General features: G+C 37.7%; 1 long non-coding RNA gene across 2 annotated transcripts in view; it reads left to right on the top strand.

Annotated features, from left to right (window-relative positions):
- LOC115523601 overlaps positions 1 to 24,296 on the top strand; it is a 171,115-nt gene that overhangs the window by 49,425 nt on the left and 97,394 nt on the right. The window contains exons 2-3 of one of the 2 annotated variants that reach the window (XR_004344103.1): positions 2,629 to 2,665; positions 4,322 to 4,479. This is a non-coding gene — a long non-coding RNA (uncharacterized LOC115523601). The remainder of the gene's footprint in view (positions 1 to 2,628; positions 2,666 to 4,321; positions 4,480 to 24,296) is intronic. The other variant, XR_004344102.1, reaches the window with a different exon arrangement.

The raw sequence follows: 24,296 nt of genomic DNA, 5'->3' as shown, positions 1-24,296 counted from the left end.
GTTTGTTTCATAAGGAAGGACAGTCTTTGAGTTGGACAGCAGGGAATTTAAGGGAAGACTTTTCCCAACAGAAGTTTGTATAATGGAAGGCAATTACCCTGAGTAAAGACTTGTGATGAGGGTAAAGTTGGAAATAAATCCAAGTACTTATAAAGGAGTCTCATCATAGAGATCTTGAAAAACAGAAGAGTTTAAAAAGGCAAACGATGGTAAAATAAAAATATTATATCAGGAGTCAGGAGACCAGTCACAATTTAACTTCTGATAGGTTAAGACTTTAATAATGATTTTTATGCACCTCAGTTGCTAGTGTGTGAAATTAACAGATAAGATTCAATAGTTTCTAGTCTCTTCTAGCTTTAAAATTTAAATTTCTTTAGCCTATAAAGAAATAATGGGCTACATTATGTTTTTGGGCAATTAGTGGCATATAAAAGCAGTAGTTAAGGAAGATAGGAAAAAGATCAATGAAGATTAAAAAAAAACTTTATAAATATAATATTTTAGCTACTTTATTCTATATAAGTAAAAATATTTAATAACTTTGGAGACATCTGTAATCATATAAATAATGTTACAAGTTAGTGAGTGTATATCCTAATTTTTGTCAGTTTACCATTTACTAGTTGAATGTTCAAAATCCTTAATTTAGAACCATAGTAGTCTGAAGGGGTCACAACTGTTATGCAGACCAACACTCAAATTATCCCAGACAAATGAGGTTCTATCTTTGATTTTAAAAACCTCAAGGCAAATGGCACAGTCTTTTCCTGGCTCAAATAGATCCAATTACCTCTAATGACCCCGTTACAGTTTATTGAGTGTCTGTGATCCAGGTGCTTTTGCTGAAGCCTAGAGTAAAATTTTATATCATTTTGTGAAACTCCTGGACAAAATGAATAAAAATTACTGAGACCTTTTCTTACAAAACCATTTTTTTAAATGTGAATATTATTGAGAACCTACTGTGTGAAAGAGATGTGCTAGGCCCCACAGAGAAGCCAAAGATGAGTAAGACAGCCTTTGATCTGAGGGAGCTTGTAGTTTGCTAAGATGCAGGAAATATGCAAAATAGAGCTTCTGAAGGACTGACAGGTGGCATTCAGTAAATGACAAGTCAAATAATGCAGAAGTTAGACTATGGTGTGTACTACCAGAGAAATACAAAAAGCAATGGGAACCCGGTATCCTAGATTATATATGGAGAGAGAGGAAGACACAGAATCTGAAGCAGACTCCAGGCTCTGAGCTGTCAGCACAGACCCTAACATGGGGCTCAAACCCACGAACCATGAGATCATGACCTCACCCCCAGTTGGACGCTTAACCAAGTGAGCCACCCAGGTGCCCTAATGTTTGTTTTTACAAGTCACAGATTTTTGGGATGCTTGTTATCTAGCATAATTGTAGCCATCTTTGACTAATACATGCATTATTTTGTAATATTTTGATAGCTATGTTTCCTAAATAATGGTAAAATATAAATGGGGTGTTAGGAACAGGAGATTTGTTGTAATAAGTTAAGTGTTGATTAAATGTCTCAAAATAAATATATCTCAATAAAGGTAATAAGATTTTAGTAACTAAAAATATAATCTTCTCTAGAAACCATTTTATTCTCATTGGACCCACAAGAAAGTTGAATCTGAAAAAGAGATTAGGATACACAGTATTTATATAGGAAAACTATAAATCATTTGAAAGTTTCTGCTTTTCAAACTAACATTTATACATGTCCCCTTCTTAAATTAAAGCACAGCATGAAAAATTGCTTGTAGGGGCCCCTGGGTGGCTCAGTCAGTTGTGCGTCTGACTCTGGCTCAGGTCATGATCTCATGGTTTATGAGTTCAAGCCCCACATCAGGCTCCATGCTAACAGCTCAGAGCCTGGAGCCTGCTTCGGAATCTGTGTCTCCCTCTCTCTCTGCTCCTCCCCCACTTGTGCTCTATCTCTCTCTGCCTCTCAAAAATAAATAAATGTAAAAATAAAAAAAAAATTCCTTGTATATTTATACCATTCATCACCTGTGCATTTTAATCCCTTTGTAATTTAGTTACGAGGGATCATGATGCAAGGCATAAATTGCCTTTGTTCTGATGGGGACTTATTTGGAATAAGTGGCCAAAAGATGTAACTATATATTAAAGTTTTGTAACTTTTACACTATGTATAGATAGGGGCCCATGGGTGGCTCAGTTGGTTAAGTGCCCAACACTTGATTTCAGCTCAAGTCATGATCTCACAGTTCATGAGATTGATCCCTGTTTTGGGCTCTGCACTGACAGCATGGAGCCTGCTTGGGATTCTCTCTCTCCCTCTCCCTCTCCCTCTGCTTCTCTCTGGCTCACTCTGGCTTCACTCTGTCTCTCAAAATAAATGAATAAACTTAAAAAAAAAACTATGTACAAATACTTGGCAAGAAAAAGTTGCAATGTCATATAAGGATATACTTAGGAATTATAGACCCAACTGAATAAATTCCTCAATTCTAATGGATGGCCTATGCAATTCAAATAAGCTCATCTAATTTTTTTAGCATGAGTATGTATATATATATATATATATATATATATATATATATATGAATATAAAGTTGTGTAATTATAGAGTGAATATTTCCATTTCAGATGTCAAAGACATCCTGTCAAAAGCCAAGAACTATGAGTAAGTGGATGAAAATACTTTGCTTCATAAACAAGTTGGCCTATTTTTTTTATCCTACTTCTTTAAAGAGACAATTTCCTTTTATAGGTAAGATAGTAATTGTTGAATAATTAAAATATATTTCACAATAAGTCAGGAAGACATAAAGGACATCAGGACCATTTTGTTTCAACAAGACTAAAACCGTTTTCTACATATTTGTCTATCAATATGTAAAAAACTCATTAAGTAGATGTTTTATTATTATGCATCTCTAATTCAAATTTCTCAGTTGCAGGAAGAAAACCTTTTTGAAAATATTTTGAATAGTTCCTTAGCGAAAGATTTTTGTCTACTAAGATTTCCACTTTAAAGTTGAGGTTATGATGTAGAACTGATTTAATATAGGTTATATTTAGTTAGTTGGTTAATTCCTGGATGTAAAAAGAAATAATTATAGCTAGACATTTCACTTTTTTAAGCATACATAGTTTTCTTGGATTTGAAACATCATAGTTACTTGGGCTTTGTTTTTTTTTTTTGTTTCCTTGCAAAATCATAATAAGCTACCTCTATCCATCTTCCAATTAAGTACAAATATCTATGTAGTTTTGTAATTAGTTATACATATTTTTTAAATAAATCTTTCAGCACCTAAAACAACATAATTAGGGACAAAGAATATCAACTTAACTAATGAACATAGAGTTGAAAAATAGAATTCTGAAAAATTAAATGAACTCTTGCTTTGCATGTCAGTGAAAACCTTTTGTTATTTTCTGGCAGGTATCTAGATAGACAGAAGCTTTCCCATGTATTGACAGAACTGTGCAAAACCCAATTAGTTCTTTAGCTTTACCAACATCTGTTCTTTCCTGAGAAATTATTCCAAATAATTCTTAAGCAGAAAGTTATTCACATTATAAAAAGTTCAAGAATACTTTAGCTTAGTTTTATTTTGGGCTTTGTAAAGGCAGACAGAAACTGTCACAGACACCAGCTTTAGATAAAATCTACAGTACATTAAGCCTGGTGCTTCACCCACATTATAAAGACCAATAGCCAAGCTAATGGAGAGAAACTGCATGTACAAAAAGTCAAAAGAAGAAAATAGATGAGAAATAAAATGTCAGAAGTGTATGAACATGTGTACATTTCAGATTGCATGTAAATCTAGCATTTAATTTATATAGTTGCTGCATTGTGCTGTATTGTTTCAAGTGTAATAATCATCTCCTTGACTATGATGTAAACTCCTTGAAGCAGGCATTGTGTTTATAGTCCCTTTGTATTCCTTAAAAGAGCTAAGCCTAATGCTGAACGACCATTAAATTATTATTGATAAATTGATTAAGATCATAATTCAAATTTGATAGGACAATGCAGTGTTAGATTGTTAATTGCAAACTGCACAACTGTTAGGAATTCAAGTTGAATTGACACAAATAGCTTTAGGTTACCCCAACATTGTTTATTTATTTCTAATTTTAAGATTGCTCTAACTTTATGGCTAATGACTAAAATTTGTAAAACAGTTTTCACTGTAGTTAAAAAATATTTCCCATGTAAATGTGGTCTGTGTACTTCTTTTTTATTATATTTTATTTTTCCTTTGGTTTTGTGCAAAAAGAAAAGATACATTATATGCTCTTTAAGCATTGCTTTCCTCCCTTTCAGACACACATTAAATCTGATGAAGTGAGAAGACTCCCATTTTGATAATCCTTTTATCTTCACTCTCCAACTAAAGTTAAGGAAGAAAGAACTATTGGCATTCAATAAAGAATGATGGGAACCCCCGCTTTCACTTGCTCTGACCCCACATAGGAAGAGAAGTAAGTCAAAGAAAGTCATAATGACACATAGTTTTCATTACTATGTGATATTTCAAAGTTAAAGGAGAGAGGTAATACAGAGGGTATACTCTCTCTTAGACTCATATCTTTTCACAAGGTTCCCAACCAGGATATGGTTATAGAAGGACTATCCTCTCTTCTAGGGACCACATTGTATTTGTAGGAAAATTCTAGTAGACGTTGACATTGTGATTCTGTGTATTTAAGTGTTGTAGCTTTGTTTTAGTCATAAGTAATTGAATCTGGCTGTAACCCAGCCTGTATCAGATTACTTCACTGGAGTTGAGTGGGTTTAGAACTCACCTCTCCTCTCTTTGGGTCCTATGGTGGGAGCTGCACACTCTTGTTGAGACAAATAAGATGACCTAAGATATGTTTCTAAGTTGTGAGTTATTTTTACACAACCTTGTGATAAGGAGTATGATCTTTACAAAAGGAGCAATGGTCTTTATTAAATAGGTTGTCTAAGAGTATTACTGGAGAAGGGTGTCTTTGGTGACTGTATTGTTGGTTATATCTGACTCTAATTCACGGGATATTGCTTTGAGAAAACTATTGCTAATAGTCCCTAGACTATCAGTGACATTTCCTGTGTTATTAATCATAGAAAAGCTGCCATAATTTCAATGTACACATCTTCCTTGACTTATGATAGGGTTATATCCTGATAAAACCCTGATAAATGTTGTAAGTTGAAAATATCATTAGTTGAAAATGCATTTAATATACCTAAACTACTGAACAGCATAGCTTAGCCTAGTCTTTTGAATGTGCTCAGAACACTTACATTAGCCTGCAGTTGGGCAAAATCATCTAATGCAACGCCTATTTTATAATTAAATGTTGAGTATTTCATGTAATTTATTGGATGTTGTGTTGAAAGTGAAAAACAGAATAGTTGTGTGGGTGCAGCATGGTTGTAAATGTATCAGTTGTTTACCCTCATGATCCCATGGCTGACAGAGCTCCAACTCACTGCCATTGCCGAGCATCACTAGAAAGGATTGGACTGCATGTTACTAGCCTGGGAAAAGATCAAAATTCAAAATTCAAAATAAAGTTTCTACTAAATGTGTATCACTTTCACACTATCATAAAGCTGAAAAATCATAAGTCAAACCATTGTAAGTTGGGGACCATCTGTACAGTAAGTGGCATATAACTAACATTCTTGTTTATATGTGAATTTCACATGTTTTATCTTTTGGCTTATTGGACATAGGTCAGTGAAAAGTAAGCATTGTTAGCACTAGGGAGTTTTCCACATGTTATGTCTTTAAACTCAATGAATCACTGTAACATCCAAACTGGCATTGCACTATTTATACTGTCTAATCAGGAATATAATTTCACAACATCGAATTTGCAGCACAACCATAGCATTGCAATTTAGCACACATTTTGTTAATGTGCTTTGTATCCCATTAAAGTCTCATCTTCACAGCCCAGTGCCATATGTTACCGGGTCTAGAGTAAACCTCTTAAGTAAGAGGAAATAAATGGGAGTAAAATTACAATGTGACATATGCTATTGGTTACCTACCAACAACCAGTCCTCTCTTCTTCCCTGATCAAACCCCAATTTTGTTCAAGTTTGGGAAAAATGTGCTCAGGAAAGATGAGTTCACTTCTAGCTCAGGTATGAAATATGAAGGATATCGCCATAGTATCATTCCCCTTTCAACCAGAGATTCATTTGGAATTTGTATGTAACTGAGTCTTGGCCAAGAGGACATGAAAAAAAGTCTGTTGCAAGGCTTCTGGAAAAAATATTTTTCCTGATAAAAGAAATATGCGTTAAGGAGAAAACTCCTCAGTTCCCTTTCCTTTCCAGCCTTTGGATGTTGTTATGAGGATTTAATGCATAGAGTTACTGCTGCCTAAGGGGTTGGGGATGAGGAAGTTTGTGACAGAGTAAGGCAAGGTTACTTGCCAGAGGTTAGAACGAGCTTAGGTACTTTAAGGCATTGTTAGGCTGCTGAGCCAATGCTTAGATCTGTTTCTCGCTGGACTTCCTCCTGAATGTCATAATAAATGTCCTTATTGTTTAAGCCACATTTAGCAGGGTCTTCTGTTACTTACAGACAAAAGCATTCCAGCTGATAAAAGAAGTTAGTTAAAAGAATGCAGTTCGTACCATTGTGGTTGCTTTTCTCACAGGCAAAGGTAAGGCAAAGAGAAGAAAGAGCATTTCTGGTTTACTAATGAGCTTTTTGTAGATCTGGTAGTTTACAGCTTGAAATGTATTCCCCCCACAGAGAATGTTATAAATGGTGTCCAGGTTCCCAAGGTAAACCCATAAGGCCTATTTAATCCAATAATACCACAAAATCTGTATGGTCTAGGAGAATTAAATCACCTTGAAAAACAATGTTTCCTTTGGGATGAAAATGTATTCAAGAAAAAAAAAATGAATTCAGAGATCCAGCTTGGCAAACAGAAAATAATTACCCCAACATCAACAAAACTGAGGACTTCTCTTCGTTAGGGATAGAGTAGGGGGAAGATTTATTAACCCATATCCCAAAAGGCAGTGGTAATACCTGTTGCCTGAGAGTCAGCCTGAGAGGGGTCAAAGGAGCAGGATAGAAGCTTGGCAAGTGGGAGGGCTAAATGTTTTCTTTCCCCTCTACCTCTAGTTTCAGGAATTTACCTGCCTGTTTCTATTGCTATGCTACTATTTCTAATAAAACAATTATCTTCCTTTCTTCTCCCTGGAGAGAAAAGTTATCCATAACTTGTGGCATACTCGGGCAGAATTAAGAGTGTTATATTAATATTGTTGCTTACCTGGTTCTGTTCACTCTGAACTGCTGGTTCTAGATGCAGTTCACTCCAGAACTGCTGGTTCTAGATGCAGCCTCCCAAAGGCTAATTGTAAGATATTGTCTACTACCTAAGGTATCTCTATATGAGTAAAGCTATGGGGGAGGGTATTTAACTTGGGATCAAGTGGCAAGACATTCTACCAATATTAAATTGTGTTCTGTTTAAACCAGTGAATGGGGAAGATGTGAGAAGTCTGTTGCTTGCTTCTCCCTAAAACTCAAGAAGTTTGCCAGATTTTGTGTTCTGAGTTCTGAACTCCTTGCTTGTGGAATTCTTGACCACTTTCATGTGGCAGGGCCAAGAACTGAAGTGTGATCAGGACTCCAAAAGACAATTTCCACCCTGTCTTTGTTGGTTTGTGTTCTCTTTAAGCCTAAACCTGTAGAGAAGAAGGCAGACAAACTGGGGAGGAGATAGGCTTTCCAGGAGTTTTCTCAGAGCTTAGAACATAAATGAGGATATAGAGGCCTTTCGTTGAATTACAGAAATCTGAGGCCTATTCCCACCCTGAACCCTTGAGATGTGTCCAGATCTTTGATGGGCAGTACAAGGATGGGGGGGATTAGTTCTTGTGATAGGCAATAAAAATAATTATAATAAGAATATATCCAGTCAATCACATATAAATTAAATATGAAAGGTGATGTGTCTGGTATGTCTCTGAGGATTTCTCTGCTTTTTCCAATTTTCACCGAGTTCTGTGAATATGAGCATGATTTCTAGTATACCACACTTAAAGTCTCCTTTATGCATAACCCAATATCATATGGGTTTCTTATGCACACAACTCCTTCGAGGATTGCTAGAGATTTTTAACTGATAATAACCACAAGAAGTAGGAAGTAGGGATTAGGAAAATGGTTCCTTTTTTACTATTTTAATATTAGTTTCCTTTACTTAGACCTTCACTTCTATTCTCCATGTCTCAGTCTGTTCAGGCTGCTGTGACATAAGTACCATAGATTGGGTGGCTTATAAACAACCAAAATATATTTCTCACAGTTCTGGAGACTCCAAGTCTGAGATCACAGTGCCACCATGGTCAGGTCCTGGTGACAGCACTCTTCCGGGTTGTAAACTGCCAACTTCTTGTTGCACTTTTACATGATGAAGAATAGAGAGAGGAAAAAAAATGATCCCATGATTCTTATAAGGGTACTAATCCTATAAGGGTTCTACTGTCATGACCTCACTCAATCTTTATTACCTCCCAAAGGCTTCACCTCCTAATACCATCACATTGGAGAGTGGAGTTTCAACACATGAATTTTGAAGGGACACAAACACTCAGTATATAATACCTTTAACTCTAGGAGCTGTTAAAGAAAGAAACATGAATTTGTTCTGTGGAGTTTTGAGAACTGATAAAAAAAAGATCAGTCTTACTCTTATATCTTACAGAATTATGTTTTATACAGTAAGCTCAAGAAATACATTCTCATGAAAAACATGTGAGAAAATATTAGTCTGGGTAAAGTTCCCCAGTGAGGCTTCTCCAGGATCCATTTTTCTCATGGGAAATATATTTGTATCCCAGCAAGGGTCACCTGCCTGTCTATGGTAGAGCCTGGCAGGCTGGGGAAGTCCTCAGTGGGGTTTACCAAGTATAATAGTAAAATAATAGTCTATTGCTGTATAACAAATTACTTCAAACTTAGTGACTTAAAACAAACATATTTCTTATTTCACAGTTTTTGTGGGTCAGGAGTCTGGACAAGGCTTAATGGGTCCTCTGCTTAGGGGTTCATAAAGCTGCAAAGTGCCCATTGGGCTATGTTTTCATTTGGAGAAAAACCCACTTTGAAGTTCATTTAGTTTGTTGGCAGAATTGATTTGCTTGTAGCTATATGACAGAGGCTGGCTTTGCTGGGTGTCATCTGGAGGCCACCACAGGTCCTAAAGGATGGTTGGAATCCCTACAGGCTACCCCCAGTTCTTGGTCACATATACTTCCTCAACATGACTGCTTACGTCATCAAGCCATCAGTGAGATTTCCCCGTCTCTCTGATCTGCTTAAATGGAGTTTTGTGTAATGTAATATAATCATGAGAGTGATATCCTATCACCTGTCCAAAGTTCTTTGGCTAGAAGCACATCACAAGTCCCACCCTCACTCAAAGATGAGGATTTACATAAAAGCATGGACACAAGGAGACATTAGGTGGTGGAAATTATTGGAAGGTCATCTTAGTATCTGTCCACCACACCAGGTTTCTTAAACCCTAACCATATCCTAGAACTCTAAACAATAGCATTATATGACTGTAAAAATTATTTTTAGCACATCTCCTGGATCTGGATTCTGGGCTCAATTTCTTACTATGTCATTAGCATCATCTTGTACCGTCATATTTCAACAATATAATCCTGAGCAGTCTGTACACAAATACAAACTATGCCAGGAAGACATGGGACATGCAAGGCTTTGCCAGGCCCACAAATCAGCCCCGCTTCTGAAAGCCAAGTAGAGAGGGAATACCAGAAGGGTCCAATCAGTTCATTGCACTTTTCCCACTATAGAGTTACTATTGAATATGATTGGTTCTCTAGTGATGGCTTATTGGATGGTTTAGATCTTCGTGCAAACTATGCTCTTGTTCCATATTTGAGCCCAAAGTTCATAGCTTTCAGTCACTATTTCTACAGTCATAAACCAGGACAGTTGTAGCCTTGCCTCTTTAAGGAATCCTGCTGATCCCAGATCAAACATATTTTCTCTTCCCTCCCAGTGAATTTCCCTTAGGGGCTTGGGGTGTCAGTGGCTTTCAGAATTTAGTCAGGGTGACCTCCCTCCATTAAATAGTTTTCCTTACTTTCTAGCCTCAGGGAGAAGTGGTTCAAATTTTCCCTCCTTCGTTCACCAAGAGTTCCTTATGTAAATTGGTGCACCCACTTCTGAGGCTCTGATTACCAAGAGTTAGGTGCAGCCCTGCTAAATCTAACAGATTTGTTCAGTTAGGAATGACTGTGCCTTACATTTGTATAACTGCATAACTACACGGAATAGAGAAGAATGGCTTTAGGATGACTTTTTTACCTCTGCCTAAACAGAGAAGCAGCTGGTACTATGCTCAGTAAAACAAATTAAAGCTCTGCCTCACCAGGCATTCCAGGCACCCCATTATGCTGGTATTTTATTATACACATCTTCAAAGCAGTATTTAAGTACTGAGTCTTTATCAATTGAGTTCTATGGGAAGTTTTACTCTTCTCCATTATGCTGCCAAATGCTGACGAGATGTGACAATTCTCTGTCATTCCATCTCCAGAAATATTTGTCTGTTTTCTTTATGCATGTTATGGCTATAGGACAAGTGTTTTAAGGTCCTTTTGTTGGGGAAAGTCCCAACTGGAAATACCTGCCCCATAGGGCAGAAACAAGGAGGCCATGGCATTTCTTATGTAGCATGTTAAACAGCCATCCCAGGTGTTACAGTTTATTTTTTTCACATGGTACAGTATCATGTGGATTATGCAAGCACATGAAACTTGAGATTTCTCTAGAGCATTTATGGCTAGGTATAAAGAAGTAAAAAGTGGACGTTAGGTATATGCTTTTCTCTGGTCTTTGCTATTTGTACTTTGCTTTCTACTTATGCCTCTCCCTGAAAAACCATATGCACCTAAATTTTAGATTTATGTTTTCTCTATTTAAATCTATGAACATATGAATCCTGTGATAACTTTTGAGTACTGAAGTTAAATGAGTTAATATTTCAGAATTAATCTCGGCTAATAACTTCCTGAAAATTTCATTAAAGAAGAGGCAAAGACCCAGTATCTTGAAGTGAAAAAAAAAAAAAAAAAAAGATAGAAAAGTAGGACAAATGTCTGAGTTTGGGATGCCATCCCTTTCCTTGTAAGAACTGTACACTAGAACTGAGTGACTGGGGTGTATCGAATGGACACAGCTGTTAATTGTGGTCTTCCTAGCTGTTGTTAACTATCCTATTATTGGCTGAACTTGGGCATAAGAGGTAGTCACAGGAAGCATTAATTGAGTGGAGCAGATATTTTAAACTGCTACATTTTGAAGTGATTAGTTACACAGCTGTAGATAGATAATATAAGCCTCTTACATAGTACTATCAGGAGAGCCTCTCTAAAGAGATGATATTTGATATGACCTGAACAAAGAGTAAGAGGCTATTTGATACTTAGGATGTTAAGTGTTCCAGGCAGAAACAATAGCAGATACTGACCTTAAGGGAGGGGAGAACTTGAATTTTCAAGGGACAGAAGAAAGGTGAGTGTGTGCAGAGCATTATGAGTGCGATTAAAGGAGGATGAAGTAGGGAGAGATAAGTAGAAGCCAAATTCTTTAAAATATTGTAGGTCCCGGTAAGGAATTTCGATTTTTTCCTAAGTGCAGTAGCAGCTATTAAAACGTTTTAGTCCTATGAGTGGGGTGACAGAGTGGAAGGTAAAGGAGTTGAGACTTCTTGATATACTTGATCAAGAAGTTTTGTTGTGACAGAGGAAATGATCTAGGGTCAAGTGATATTTTTCTTTTTACAAATAGGTACAAGTAAGACTTGTTTGCATGCTGATGAAAATGGTTTTAGAGTGAGGAAGAAATTAATGGCACAGGAGATCGAAGGAATAATTGCAGCACATTTGTCTTTAAATAGGCAAGAGGGATGAATTAGGATGTACCCAAGGGTCTATTTCTCTCAGTAGAAGCAAAAACAGAGAAGAGGCCAGATACATGAGGACATTGGCAGTTAGATTGATGAATCTGTAAAAATGAGGTGATTGTCTGATTGCATCTATTTTCTCAATAAAATGTTTGATTTAATTGTGGGTTAAAATTGGAGATGTAGCAGGTTTGAAGAAAGATGCTATAGATATTTGTGTTGCATGTCTGAATAAATGGAACACTCAGTTGCTTTCCATTTCAAGGGGAAAAAACCAACAAAAATAGGAAAGAGAAAAGCAAGCTGATATGATTCATTTAGTCCAAAAAAAAAAAACCCAAACAAACAAACAAACAAACAAAAAACAAGGCTGGTGGCAAGGAGGATACAAGGGAAAGAGAATGAACTAAGAGAAAATTTTATCTTATTTTATCCTCCTTAGAATTCTAGAATGTTAGAGGGAAGCCTAGATCAGTAATATTTAGGCAAAAGCAAACTCTGTGAAACTTTTTTTTTGGGGGAGGGGTGGAGTGGGGTCTTTTCTGTTCTTTTTTATTTAGTTGGTCCAACCAACTAGGTATTTATATTTGTAAAATGTACTGATAAGTTCTGTTTCTATCACCAGTGGATCCAGCATGATCATAACTAAAAACTTGGGACTTTGACTCTGTTGAGAGGCACCAATAATTATCTGGTGGGATTCTTACATGCACCAAAATAGACTAAACAATTACTTTATTTACTGCAGTATTCTAGGTCTAGATGTGAGTGAATAAGACAGATTTAGCCTGCTGTGTCCCTATTCTTACATTCATTTAGCATGTAGATGATAATCAAACATGTTTTCAACCTTTCATCTACATTACACACTTCTACTATAAAATGTGCATCTAAGACATACCTAGAGACAGCATAATGTAGTGTTCAGAGTGTGGACACTGAGCCTGACAAAGTTTAAATCCCTTAAATCTCTGTGCTTTGTTTCCTCATCTGTACTGTGGACACAGTGATAAAACAGATCTCATTCAGTTCTTGAGATAATTAAAAGAATTTTTCATATAAAATGCTTAGTACAGAGCCTGGCACATAATAAGTGTTATATAAGTGATTCCTGTTAATTAATGTGAATGTATCTTCTTCATAATATTGAAAAGACTGAGACTTTTGAAATAAATTTATTTTAATATAAACCAGACAATTTAAAAATGAAATGGTGTGATATAACCTATTCCCCACCCACACAGTAATGTAAGGACTTCTTTTTTTTTTTTTTTTTTTTATTTATTTTTATTTTTTAATTTTTTTTTTCAACGTTTATTTATTTTTGGGACAGAGAGAGACAGAGCATGAACGGGGGAGGGGCAGAGAGAGAGGGAGACACAGAATCGGAAACAGGCTCCAGGCTCTGAGCCATCAGCCCAGAGCCTGACGCGGGGCTCGAACTCACAGACCGCGAGATCGTGACCTGGCTGAAGTCGGACGCTTTAACCGACTGCGCCACCCAGGCGCCCCTGTAATGTAAGGACTTCTAAAGCAGATGTTTTTTGGGGCACCTGGGTGGCTCAGTTGGTTAAGCATCTGAGTCTTGATTTCAGCTCAGGTCATAATCTCACGGTTTGTGAGATCGAGCCCCACATCGGGCTCTGTGCTGGCAGTGTGGAGCCTGCTTGAGATTCTCTGCCTCCCTCTCTCTCTGGCCCTACCCCATTCATGCTCTCTCTATCAAAATAAATAAATCTAAAAAAAAAATGAAGTAGATGTGTTTGTACATATATAGCAATTTATTTGCATATTCCACTGTTCCTGTGGGAATGATGTGTTCATGGGAGGAATCAGACACTGGTTTTGATATTACTTTTATTCTTATAAAGTTTATTTTCATATCACAATTTTGGAACTCTATTTTACAAGTTAGTGTTAAAATCTCAGTTAGTGCTGGAACTAAAAATGTCAAATCAAAATCAAGCAAACCTCACAATCAACCATTGAATAATTTAACATATATCTTGTTCTACAAAAGCAAATCACATGAACATAGGAAGTCTTCCCATTAACACTATCCTTCCAAGTATGATAAATGCTTCAATGATATTTATGCCTTTAAAACCTGCCATTCCCCCTCCCCCATTGATGACAAGGTACATGTTTCCATTTAAGCCTATACAGATCAATTATTTAGCTTTTTGCAGGTTTCTTTTTAAACATAATTACCTTGAGAAAGAAAGATGAGTTCATGAAAGCTTCTAAGGAATTTATGCAAAAAAAAAATAGGTGCCCAAGTTCCTTTTCATTTTTAGAGGGCTTTTTTTCTTTATATATTTAAAGACTACATTGTGTAGTCATTCATTCCGTAAATTAAACCTTTTGATTTGAGTAGCATTATGCAAAGCTAGCTTATTGTACCTATTTCCAAATACACTATATTAGTGAATGCTTTCTTTTTCTTTGCCGAAATTGCCAAAATGTGTCACAACAAAGGACATCTTAAATGTTACCAAAATAGAGAGTTTTGTGTAAGCTACGATAAGCACAATATATGGTATAGTCACTCCAGGCACCCAAAGAGATGTGAAACTTATGAGATGGAAAAAAAAAAAAAATGAAAGCACTGTGAAAAAGTTAAAAGCACAATAATATGAATGTCATGGAAAAGTCATCTAGGGGCGCCTAATCATTGAAGCACAACTACTAACATGAAAGAAAGTTTGATGAAACTAGGCTTTGGGGAATTTTTCCCAATCCCACCCTTTTCTTGCACCAAAAGTAACCATTGGCACTTCAGATTCCCTGGGGTCTTCTACATTGGGCAAGAGATCTGTTGGAATAGATCCTTAGAAACAGAGCAGAAGAAATGCAGTAAAACTAAGTTGCTTAGATATTGCAGACTATTTTGTCACTATTTTTGAACTGTGACTAACCCTCCCTCCATTCTCTTAATTGTATTTAAATAGTTATTTACATGGAACATCACAAAATCCCAGTGATAGGACAGGATCTGAAGATATGAAATAGAATTTATAGAGCTAAGATGTTTCTGTATCTCTTTATCTACTCTTTAACCACTGTATTTAGTAAACAGAAAGTTAAAAAAAGGAGGAAGGAATTTGTTTATAGTGAGGAAGTTTGCACAGGGCCAGTGAATCAGGGAGAAAATGAAAAAGGGAGTTGAGTGTGGAAAAGAAAAAAAAAATCTTTCTTCTAAGAATTTAAGAAGAAAGTGGACTTAGATTATGTTATGCATTCTACAGTGTTGTCCATTTAAAGGTGCTTTGGTTGAGTCAGTATACTTTCAAATACTTATATACTGTATAGACACAGAAATTATTTGAGAGAAAATACTTAATGGCATTGTCAGATGGCCATTATTAAAATAAAAATGCACTTCTAGCTACATAATTTTAACCATAATACTTTTGTGTCTAAATATTATAAATTAATGTAAATTATATTTAATATAAATATAAATATAAATTATGAGAAAAAAAGAAACATAGATTATTTATCCATGAAGGCAAGGAGACTGAGGAACAATCTAATATTCATATATATTTTTCATATATATGTGTGTGTTATGTATATGTGTTTTAAATATATATGTATATATTTATTTTTATTATAATTTATTCTCCTGGGTGGTTTGTTCATTTGCTCTACAGTATTTACATTTCTAAACTCTCTTGGAGTTCTCACATCACCTCTGCTATTCATTACCTCACCTCCTTTAACTCTCAGAGACAGTGATGAGGTCTTATTTTGAGAAGAGTGTGAGAGGAAAATATTTAAGTTCAGAACATGATTTACATTGCCCTTGGGAATAGTGTGATAGTGAAAAAATATAAATTCATAAACAAGTCACTGATGGATGTTCAGATCCATTTAGGATCTTCAGAATTTTTTGTTTTTTACAGATTGTATATATATGTGATTTCAATATAGTTTAACAATGATCTTATAAATGTGTGAAACTAATTTTGCCTTGAAAGTTGTTTTTGTCTACAGAGAAAGAAAAAGCATTTGAGGATGAAAATAGATACTAGGTATGGTGTAACCTGGGTTCTACAAGTGAGCCTGGGGTCCTTTATAGTAACTTGAAGGCGATGTGCAAATTTATACCTCCCCCCCAAAAAAAAAAATCCATTTTCAGTGAAGTCTATACAACTGACGAATGGAAGACAAATGAAAGAGAAAAGTTGTAGCTTCTCGGGCCCAGCTTGCAGAAATTTTGATACCCACAGGCCTGAGAATGGCTGAGCAAGGCCTTCAGTGGCCAGAGCAACCCCCCTTCCCCAACTGCCCTTGGCCAGTCTTCTTTGGTCTTAAGCTGTATCTGTTTACCTTAGAGTATAATACACAGTACAAGTGTTACCATTTTCAGATAGGAAAACATTGCCCTAAGGAGCTATGACTTCCTGGGCCTGAGAATTGCTTTGCATTTCTTTTTGTAAAGGATTAGTCTTTGATTGTACTGCTTGCTGTATCTGTGCCTATGTCTATGTCTATATTCTTATCTATATTTCTTCATATATTTCTTAAGCACACACCATATACCATAAACAGTACAAAAGAATCAAAATCTGATTTTGATGCATGTTATGCAGACAAGCAATGTATAAAGTGAAAACACGATCTGCAACAGATAATGACTAGACGCTTTGTCTAATTTATACAATATTTTTATTTGCTATGAAGTGAATCTTCTGATTTTTTTAAAAAAATGCATCCCGGGAGATCGTCGGAAGATGGCGGCATAGGAGGACTCTGGGCTCACCGCACGTCCTGCTAATCACTTAGATTCCATCTGCCTAAATAACCCAGAAAACTGCCAGAGGATTAGCAGAACGGAGTCTCTGGAGCCAAGCGCAGACGAGAGGCCCACTGAAGAGGGTAGGAAGGGCGGGGAGGCGGTGCGGCTCCACGGACTGGCAGGAGGGAGCAGGGGAGGAGGGGCAGCCTGCAGGCCAAGCAGAGTCCCCCAGTCTGGCGTGCAAAAGCGGAGGGGCCGGACAGAGTGTGTTCCGACAGCAAGCGGGACTTAGCATTTGGGAGGTCATAAGTTAACAGCTCTGCTCAGAAAGAGGGAAGGCTGGAGGACAAAGGGAGGGAGAGTTGCTGAGCTCAGTTTGGTGGGGAACAAAGGCGCTCACCAGCGCCATCTCCCTTGCCCATTCCCCAGCCAAAATCCCAAAGGGAACCAGTTCCTGCCAGGGAACTTGCTTGCTCCCTGCAAACACCCAATGCTGTGCTTCTGTGGAGCCACCCCTCCGGCAGCAGGTCTGACTCCCTCCAGCTGCCACAGGGCCCCTCCTGAAGTGGATCACCTAAGGAGAAGCGAGCTAAGCCTGCCCCTCCTGCCCCTGTGCACCTTGCCTACCCATCCGGCTAATACGCCAGACCCCAGCACCACAAGCCTGGCAGTGTGCAAGTAGCCCAGAGGGACCATGCCACCCCACAGTGAATCCCGCCCCTAGGAGAGGGGAAGAGAAGGCACACACCAGTCTGACTGTGGCCCCAACGGTGGGCTGGGGGCAGACATCATGTCTGACTGCGGCCCTGCCCACCAATTCCAGTTATTCAAGACAGCACAGGGGAAGTGCCCTGCAGGTCCGCACCACTCCAGGGACTATCCAAAATGACCAAACGGAAGCATTCCCCTCAAAAGAATCTCCAGGAAATAACAAGAGCCAATGAACTGATCAAAAAGGACTTAAATAATATAACAGAAAGTGAATTTAGAATAATAGTCATAAAATTAATCGCTGGGCTTGAAAACAGTATAGAGGACAGCAGGGAATCTCTTGCTACAGAGATCAAGGGACTAAGGAACAGTCAGGAGGAGCTGAAAAACGCTTTAAATGAGATGCAAAATAAAATGGAAACGACCACGGCTCGGATTGAAGAGGCAGAGGAGAGAAGAGGTGAACTAGAAGATAAAATTATGGAAAAAGAAGAAGATGAGAAAAAGAGAGATAAAAAAATCCAGGAGTATGAGGGGAAAATTAGAGAACTAAGTGATACACTAAAAAGAAATAATATATGCATAATTGGTATCCCAGAGGAGGAAGAGAGAGGGAAAGGTGCTGAAGGTGTACTTGAAGAAATAATAGCTGAGAACGTCCCTGAACTGGGGAAGGAAAAAGGCATTGAAATCCAAGAGGCACAGAGAATTCCCTTCAGACGTAATGTGAATCGATCTTCTGCATGACATATCAGAGTGAAACTGGCAAAATACAAGGATAAAGAGAAAATTCTGAAAGCAGCAAGGGATAAACGTGCCCTAAAATATAAAGGGAGACCTATAAGACTCGTGACTGATCTCTCTTTTGAAACTTGGCAGGCCAGAAAGGCATGGCAGGAGATCTTCAATGTGATGAACAGAAAAAAATATGCAGCCGAGAATCCTTTATCCAGCAAGTCTGTCATTTAGAATAGAAGGAGAGATAAAGGTCTTCCCAAACAAACAAAAACTGAAGGAATTCGTCACAAATAAACCACCCCTACAAGAGATCCCAAGGGGAATCCTGTGAGACAAAGTACCAGAGACATCGCTACAAGCATAAAACATACACACATCACAATGACTCTAAACCCGTATCTTTCTATAATAGCACTGAATGTAAATGGACTAAATGCACCAACCAAAAGACATAGGGTATCAGAATGGATAAAAAAACAAGACCCATCTATTTGCTGTCTACAAGAGACTCATTTTAGACCTGAGGACACCTTTAGATTGAGAGTGAGGGGATGGAGAACTATTTATCATGCTACTGGAAGCCAAAAGAAAGCTGGAGTAGCCATACTTATATCAGACAAACTAGACTTTAAATTAAAGGCTGTAACAAGAGATGAAGAAGGGCATTATATAATAATTACAGGGTCTATCCATCAGGAAGAGCTAACAATTATAAATGTCTATGCGCCGAATACCAGAGCCCCCAAATATATAAAATAATTACTCATAAACAGAAGCAACCTTATTGAGAAGAATGTGGTAATTGCAGGGGACTTTAACACCCCACTTACAGAAATGGATAGATCATCTAGACACACGGTCAATAAAGAAACCAAGGGCCCTGAATGAGACATTGGATCAGATGGACTTGACAGATATATTTAGAACTCTGCATCCCAAAGCAACAGAATATACTTTCTTCTCGAGTGCACATGGAACATTCTCCAAGATCATGTACTGGGTCACAAAACAGCCCTTCATAAGTTTACAAGAATTGAAATTATACCATGCATACTTTCAGACCACAATGCTATGAAGCTTGAAATCAACCACAGGAAAAAGTCTGGAAAACCTCCAAAAGCATGCAGGTTAAAGAACACCCTACTAAAGAATGAGTGGGTCAACCAGGCAATTAGAGAAGAAATCAAAAAATATATGGAAATAAACGAAAATGAAAATACAACAATCCAAACCCGTTGGGATGCAGCGAAGGCAGTCCTGAGAGGAAAATACATTGCAATCAAGGCCTATCTCCAGAAACAAGAAAAATCCCAAATACAAAATCTAACAGCACACCTAAAGGAAATAGAAGCAGAACAGCAAAGGCAGCCTAAACCCAGCAGAAGAAGAGAAATAATAAAGATCAGAGCAGAAATAAACAATATAGAATCTAAAAAAACTGTAGAGCAGATCAACGAAACCAAGAGTTGCTTTTTTGAAAAAATTAACAAAATTGACAAACCTCTAGCCAGGCTTCTCAAAAAGAAAAGGGAGATGACCCAAATAGATAAAATCATGAATGAAAATGGAATTATTACAACCAATCCCTCAGAGATACAAACAATTATCAGGGAATACTATGAAAAATTATATGCCAACAAATTGGACAACCTGGAAGAAATGGACAAATTCCTAAACACCCACACGCTTCCAAAACTCAATCAGGAGGAAATAGAAAGCTTGAACAGACCCATAACAGCGAAGAAATTGAATCGGTTATCAAAAATCTCCCAACAAATAAGAGTCCAGGACCAGATGGCTTCCCAGAGGAGTTCTACCAGACGTTTAAAGCAGAAATAATACCTATCCTTCTCAAGCTATTCCAAGAAATAGAAAGGGAAGGAAAATTTCGACTCATTCTATGAAGCCAGCATTACTTTGATTCCTAAACCAGACAGAGACCCAGTAAAAAAAGAGAACTACAGGCCAATATCCCTGATGAATATGGATGCAAAAATTCTCAATAAGATACTAGCAAATCGAATTCAACAGCATATAAAAAGAATTATTCACCATGATCAAGTGGGATTCATTCCTGGGATGCAGGGCTGGTTCAACATTCGCAAATCAATCAACGTGATCCATCACATTAATAAAAGAAAAGATAAGAACCATATAATCCTGTCAATCGATGCAGAAAAGGCCTTTGACAGAATCCAGCACCCTTTCTTAATAAAAACCCTTGAGAAAGTCGGGATAGAAGGAATATACTTAAACATCATAAAAGCCATTTATGAAAAGCCCACAGCTAACATCATCCTCAATGGGGAAAAACTGAGAGCTTTTTCCCTGAGATCAGGAACACGACAGGGATGCCCACTCTCATCGTTGTTGTTTAACATTGTGTTGGAAGTTCTAGCATCAGCAATCAGACAACAAAAGGAAATCAAAGGCATCAAAATTGGCAAAGATGAAGTCAAGCTTTCACTTTTTGCAGATGACATGATACTATACATGGAAAATCCGATAGACTCCACCAAAAGTCTGCTAGAACTGATACATGAATTCAGCAAAGTTGCAGGATACAAAATCAATGTACAGAAATCAGTTGCATTCTTATACACTAACAATGAAGCAACAGAAAGACAAATAAAGAAACTGATCCCATTCACAATTGCACCAAGAAGCATAAAATACCTAGGAATAAATCTAACCAAAGATGTAAAAGATCTGTATGCTGAAAACTATAGAAAGCTTATGAAGGTAATTGAAGAAGATATAAAGAAATGGAAAGACATTCTCTGCTCATGGATTGGAAGAATAAATATTGTCAAAATGTCAATACTACCCAAAGCTATCTACACATTCAATGCAATCCCAATCAAAATTGCACCAGCATTCTTCTCGAAACTAGAACAAGCAATCCTAAAATTCATATGGAACCACAGAAGGCTCCGAATAGCCAAAGTAATTTTGAAGAAGAAGACCAAAGCAGGAGGCATCACAATCCCAGACTTTAGCCCCTACTACAAAGGTGTAATCATCAAGACAACATGGTATTGGCACAAAAACAGAAACATAGACCAACGGAATAGAATAGAAACCCCAGAACTAGACCCACAAACGTATGGCCAACTCATCTTTGACAAAGCAGGAAAGAACATCCAATGGAAAAAAGACAGTCTCTTTAACAAATGGTGCTGGGAGAACTGGACAGCAACATGCAGAAGGTTGAAACTAGACCACTTTCTCACACCATTCACAAAAATAAACTCAAAATGGATAAAGGACCTGAATGTGAGACAGGAAACCATCAAAACCCTAGAGGAGAAAGCAGGAAAAGACCTCTCTGACCTCAGCCGTAGCAATCTCTTACTCGACACATCCCCAAAGGCAAGAGAATTAAAAGCAAAATTGAATTACTGGGACCTTATGAAGATAAAAAGCTTCTGCACAGCAAAGGAAACAACCAACAAAACTAAAAGGCAACCAACGGAATGGGAAAAGATATTTGCAAATGACATATTGGACAAAGGGCTAGTATCCAAAATCTATAAAGAGCTCACCAAACTCCACACCCGAAAAACAAGTAACCCAGTGAAAAAATGGGCAAAAAACATGAATAGACACTTCTCTAAAGAAGACATCCGGATGGCCAACAGGCACATGTAAAGATGCTCAACGTTGCTCCTTATCAGGGAAATACAAATCAAAACCACACTCAGATATCACCTCACGCCAGTCAGAGTGGCTAAAATGAAAAAATCAGGAGACTATAGATGCTGGAGAGGATGTGGAGAAACGGGAACCCTCTTGCACTGTTGGTGGGAATGCAAATTGGTGCAGCCGCTCTGGAAAGCAGTGTGGAGGTTCCTCAGAAAATTAAAAATAGACCTACCCTATGACCCAGCAATAGCACTGCTAGGAATTTATCCAAGGGATACAGGAATACTGATGCATAGGGGCACTTATGTTTATAGCAGCACTCTCAACAATAGCCAAATTATGGAAAGAGCCTAAATGTCCATCAACTGATGAATGGATAAAGAAATTGTGGTTTATATACACAATGGAGTACTACAGGGCAATGAGAAAGAATGGAACATGGCCCTTTGTAGCAACGTGGATGGAACTGGAGAGTGTGATGCTAAGTGAAATAAGCCATACAGAGAAAGACAGATACCATATGTTTTCACTCTTATGTGGATCCTGAGAAACTTAACAGAAACCCATGGGGGAGGGGAAGGAACAAAAAAAAAAAAAGTGGTTAGAGTGGGAGAGAGCCAAAGCATAAGAGACTGTTAAAAACTGAGAACAAACTGAGGGTTGATGGGGGGTGGGAGGGAGTGGAGGGTGGGTGATGGGTATTGAGGAGGGCACCTTTTGGGATGAGCACTGGGTGTTGTATGTAAACCAATTTGACAATAAATTTCATATATTGAAAAAAATGCATCCCGTCTTTCCTGTGATGTAATCTAGGTAAGTTTAATATCCTTGTGTTGTCAAAAACCAACCCATTCGCTTCGGAGCCAAAATATACATGGAGACAGAATTTGGGATAAAGAGGAACAATAGGTTTATTGGTTTGCTGGGCAGAGAAGGTTGCAGCAGTTTATGGCCTTCAAAATTTGCGGGGCGCCTGGATGGCGCAGTCGGTTAAGCGTCCGACTTCAGCCAGGTCACGATCTCGCGGTCTGGGAGTTCGAGCCCCGCGTCAGGCTCTGGGCTGATGGCTCGGAGCCTGGAGCCTGTTTCCGATTCTGTGTCTCCCTCTCTCTCTGCCCCTCCCCCGTTCATGCTCTGTCTCTCTGTCCCAAAAATAAATAAAAAACGTTGAAAAAAAAAATTAAAAAAAAAAAAAATTTGCAAGCCCTCCTGGAGGAAGGGGCTCGGGACATTTATAAAGAAATACAGATCTAGCCAGTTTCGAGAGGAATCATGTATGTGCTGCAGCCTCCCAAATTTGTTGTTTTCAGGGTGGTACCAGGTTTCTGAATCAAAAGGCTAAGAGGAGATGGGAGGAAGGGAGGTTTGCAGGGAAAAAGGTTACTTTGAAATCAATCTTCACTGAAGCATTAGTGCAGCCATTTTGATTTTTGTTCAACTTTACACTTTTAAGCAGTTTTACTTGCTCTTCTTCTAAATATGAAACTTTATTCTTGGTCTTTTCTATGAGACTGGATTATCTGTTACTCTAAATATTATTGATTTAAGAGATTTTCATCTGGGTATTTCTAAGCAAAGAACCAAAATATCCTGGTATTTCTGTTTGTGAAGATTCAAAAGCAATGAAACAAGCATTTCCCTTGAATGCTGTTATTCACAACAAAGGAGCTAACTGCTTAATTCCAGGGGTCTGTTATTATTTGTAAACTGGTTCTTAAATAAGGATACTTACAGATGCCTCTTGCTCCAGATGGTACCATTTAACTGCCTCTGTTACTCATGAGTGGTTTTCTGGTTTAGCTTTAAACAAATACTTAACACAGCAATTCTGTTATCAAGAATTCTCTCTTAAAATTGGAACAAAATCCTAAAGTACTGCATGAAGTGACAGCAAAAGCAATTTCCTTCAGCATGGGACACATGGGTTAAAAATAAACAGAGCATGAAGGTATTGGTGGGGATAAAAAAAAGAACTGTAGCCAAGAGGAAAGGGAAAAGATCTCTGGACTTACTCTGAAGATCTGAGTGCAAATCCTTGCTCTGCTACTTAATAGCCTGGTACCTTGGATAAGGTCATCTCTTGCACAGGATTTGAGGACTAAATAGAATAATCAATAATTTCCCACATTATATCTGATATTAATAGATGTTACCAGGGGGGGAAAGATATGTTTTGTGACTCTCCAAAAAGACATATGTATCACTGTGTTTGCTAAGCTTGTTTGGCCCGCAGCCAGCACTCTTGTTGGAAAGATATTCATTCTACGAAACACATTTTGGGAAATGCTACTCCACTCTCCAAAGTGCTGTTCAAACGTAAGCTGTTAAAATTTAGATATAACAGTAGACAGTAATCTGGGACCTGTATTTTACTAATTTGTGTTCTGAAGAGCTTGCCCATCTTATTCTCAAAATAAATCCATTATAAATAACATTTAAAAATAAAGTAGTTAGTGGTGCTTGGGAAGCTCAGTTGGTTAAGCACCCAATG

Source organism: Lynx canadensis, chromosome C2 (genome assembly GCF_007474595.2).
Source record: "Lynx canadensis isolate LIC74 chromosome C2, mLynCan4.pri.v2, whole genome shotgun sequence".
Lineage (NCBI taxonomy): Eukaryota > Metazoa > Chordata > Mammalia > Carnivora > Felidae > Lynx > Lynx canadensis.
Note: the sequence above shows the minus strand (reverse complement) of the source record. Positions and strands in the feature narration are given on the sequence as shown.